The sequence below is a fragment of the Gekko japonicus genome, unplaced genomic scaffold, assembly GCF_001447785.1.
Source record: "Gekko japonicus isolate JY-2015 unplaced genomic scaffold, Gekko_japonicus_V1.1 scaffold3589, whole genome shotgun sequence".
NCBI lineage: Eukaryota > Metazoa > Chordata > Lepidosauria > Squamata > Gekkonidae > Gekko > Gekko japonicus.
The window spans coordinates 42,343-46,445 of record NW_015167647.1 but is presented as its reverse complement, the minus strand read 5'-3'; positions in this window follow the sequence as shown (position 1 = coordinate 46,445).

The following is a 4,103-nucleotide window of genomic DNA, read 5'->3' as shown; positions in this document are numbered from 1 at the left end:
CAACAGGGCAGAGAGGCCGAGGCCTTCCCCTGAGAAGAACATCAGAAGAGCCCTGCTGGATCAGACCAGTGAGGGTCCATCCAGTTCACCATCCAGTCTCACACAGGGGCCAGCCAGTTCCTCTGGAGGGCCAGCAACAGGGCAGAGAGGCCGAGGCCTTCCCCTGATCTTCCCTCCTGGCTCTGGGATCCAGAGGTTTACTGCCTCTGAATATGGAGGGCCCCCTCCATCAGCATGGCTAGTAACCACTGATAGACTGATCCTCCGTGAATCTATCTGATCCCCTTTTAAACCTGTTTATTCCTGTGGCCATCAAATTTTATAAACCTCTACCATGTCTCCCCTTAGTTGCCTCTTTTCTAAACTGAACTCTAAAAGAGGGTGGGGGGTGGGGAGCTCGCACCAGGCTGAACTGCCAATGAAGGGCAGCCACTGCCAGACCTGGCCAGCAAGCAAGCCCCCGATTGGCCAGCACTACCTCACTGAGCACTGATAAGCTTCCCCACCCTCATGCTTCACTCCAAGGAGGTGCGGGGTGGGCAAACATTGGCACCTGCTTTGCAGGCCGGCACTGGTCTTCTTAGCAAAAAGAGCAACCTCGACAGATACTGAAGGCACTACGTCTGCAAGAAGACACATGATGTCTCCCTGGAAATCTGAGTCTTCCCTTCCGGGGTGGGGGACATTTAGGTTCATGACTGACACACAGCAACAATGAAGTTGGGAAATGGATGTCTCTTCAAAAGACTGCCGAAGACAGCTTTTGTGGCCTCTATGCTGCCATGCCCTGAGCTCTGTAGTTCACTCGGTCCATCCTACAGATGCCAGTGGCCATTCTGTCCAAATTTGTGGAAGCAACGAAATGTTGTCCTGTGCTATAAGTTATGCCGACCATTTTGTACCTGGAAAAGAGTAGACATGATTGGTTCCTATGTGTAGTTGTAGAAGTGTTATGCTGTTGGGCTGGAGAGGATGGAGGAGGGCATTTTTTTTTTTGCCAGTTTGGTGTAGTGAGAGCCAGTTTGGTGTAGTGAGAGCCAGTTTGGCATAGTGAGAGCCAGTTTGGTGTAGTGGTTAAGTGCGCGGACTCTAATCTGGGAGAACCAGGTTTGATTCCCCGCTCCTCCACTTGCACCTGCTGATGTGACCTTGGGTCAGTCACAAGCTCTGGCACAGCTGTCCTTGAAAAAGAGCAGTTTATGTCAAGAGCTCTCTCAGCCCCACCCACCTCCCAAGGTGTCTGTTGTGGGGAGGGGAAGGGAAAGGAGTTTGTAAGCCACTCTGAGACTCCGAGTGAAGAGCGGGGTATAAATCCAATCTCTTCTTCTTCTTCTTTTTTCTTTTTGCCTTTTGACTTTAACAGGAAGTAAACAGAAGATCAAGCGTTTCCATCCATATACATTTGAATAATATAAAAGATAATGATATATTAAAAGCTGGATACTGGGTTTGCAACATCGTTAATGCGACGCACTGAGATATCAGCTGGGAAGTTCCATGGGCAAAACTGGCCAGTGTTTCTCTGTGGGCTTTGACCACCAATAGTGATTAGGTCGCCCATGGGCAAATAAACGAGAGCCCACTGGGCTTGTGCCTCTGCTTGTGCCTTTTCACAGTGATCGTAGATAGGGATGCCAGTCCCCGGGTGGGGGCGGGGGGATCCTCTGATTTCAGGGCTCCTGCCTGCTGCTGGCCAGTGGGCCAATGACAGAAGCCCCACCCCCAAGCCCCACCCCTCAAAGTGGCCATCTGTGGCCACCCCTCTCCCTGAAAGCCAGTTTGGTGTAGTGGTTAAGTGTGCGGACTCTAATCTGGGAGAACCGGGTTTGATTCCCCACTCCTCCACTTGCACCTGCTGATGTGACCTTGGGTCAGTCACAAGCTCTGGCACAATTGTCAGCCCCACCTCCCTCACAGAGTGTCTGTTGTGGGGAGGGGAAGGGAAAGTTGTTTGTAAGCCACTCTGAGACACCTTTGGGTAGTGAAGGGTGGGGTATAAATCCAATCTCCTCCTCCTCCTCCTCCTCCTCCTCCTCCTCCTCCTCTTCCTCTTCTTCTTCTTCTTCTTCTTCTTCTCCTGTGAGACTTAAAGGGCCCTCCAGCTGACCAGCAGGAACTCGTGGCCTGCCAATCAACTGGAAGGCCCTTTAAATCTTACGGGGGGAGGGAGAGGGGAGGCCGCCAGCTGCACACCTGAACTCCAAGCAGTGATTTTGCTGCTGGTGTTCAGGTGTACATGGCCCCTGCTCCTCAAAAAGCATTTAAAGGGTCCCTTTAAATGCTTTTTGGGGAGTGGGAGCCTCATACACCTGAATCGCAAGCAGCGAATTTGCCGCTTGGGATTCAGGTGCACAGAAAGCATTTGAAAGGATCCTTTAAATGCTTTTTGAGAGTGGGGGTGTGCGTGCCTGAACTCAAAGTAGTGAATTTGCATCTTGGAATCCAGGCACATTCCCGATATTGTGACGTCACTGCTGCATGATGTCATTGCATTGGGGATGTCCCCTCCCCCTCCAGGAGCGCCCCTCAAAGTCTGCCGCTGGGGAGGAGGGAGGACTTGCCAGCCCTAATCGTAGCACCAGCAGCCATCCTGTGCCATGTTAAGCAGGCAGGCGGACATAGCTTGCACACGTATGCAATATGATTACAGAGCTCAGCAGCACCTAACCAGGCTGAACCATGTCTTGTCCACAACATCACCCTCTCTGCTAGTGTGACGAGTATCCGCTGCTCTACAGAGCATCTTAACGGGGTGACCCAATCTAAGTCCAATGAGGTCAATTAAAAATCAGACTGGAGTATATCCCCACAGCAGTACACTGCAAAATATTTGCAGTGCCGTCCTAAGTAGACTTACCCCCTTCTAACCCCACTGACTTCAGTGGGCTTAGAAGAATGTATCTCTGTTTAGGATTGCTGACTTTCAAAGCTCATACCCCGAAAATTTTGTCGGTCTCTAAACTGATACTGGACTCAAATCCTGTACCGTTGCAGACCAACACAGCTGTCCTCTTTTACTATCTGTTCAGGATAGCACCATCAGTACAGTTTTTGAAAGAAATGTCAGAATAGCCTCCGTTTTATGAAAGGGGGGAGGGAAGCGTTTCATTACTGAAGAAAGATGCGCCCCCCCCCAATCTCACCCAAGTATTGCTTTCCGTTATGCTTTTCTTTAGTATATTTCTGCGGCTCAGATTTTATCTTTGGAGGGTTACTGCAAATTTTACAATCCATTTTTATCAGCACACTGTAATATAAAGTAAGAGACACATTTCATTCCTTGAGCTGGGGGAGCCGTGTGAAAAAGGAGTTTTGCGTGGTATTTCTGACAAGTAAAATACAGCAGCCCATCATTTGGCCTGAGCCGGCTGCTGAGGGGAGGGGAAGTATCCATGCTTGGCGATGGTGCGATTTCACAGCCAACAATTGGCTACCAGAGATTACAAAACCATTTGAGACTGTGATTGACTCCAGAGAGGGGGGGAAATGGATGCCAAGAAGCCAAAGAGATTACTTTAAACATGAACTTGTCATCTTACTTGATAGAAATCCTGTAATAGACTCCATCTTCCCGATATATTTGCAACATCCCAGCTGCCAAGCCACAAATGAATATCCAGGCCATTACCACATCCCGTATGTCAAGAAACAGAGCCAATATGCTGTATTTTCGATATACAGTAGGCACCTTATCATACCAGCTCCTTTAATATTTAATGTCAAGGCTCCTTCAGTTCCTGTTTTGATGGATTCCAGCATGTATGCTGGTGAGCTGTAAAACGCTCTGTCTTTATTGCCTGTGAACTCTCTCTTTAAAAAAAAAGAAAGCAAAGGAATAGTCATAAAAAATCAAGTTGGGCTATATATATGGATAATGTCCCAGTCGCATATATGGCCATTTAACATGTTTGAAATTTAAGATCCTGAGCAGTGGCAAGCCCATCTTTGAAATCAGGGGATCGTGGGGGAGGGGGTGGGGGGGGGCTATAAGAGCCAGTTTGGTGTCGTGGTTAAGTGTGCGGACTCTAATCTGGGAGAACCAGGTTTGATCCCCCACTCCTCCACTTGCACCTGCTGATGTGACCTTGGGTCAGTCACAAGCT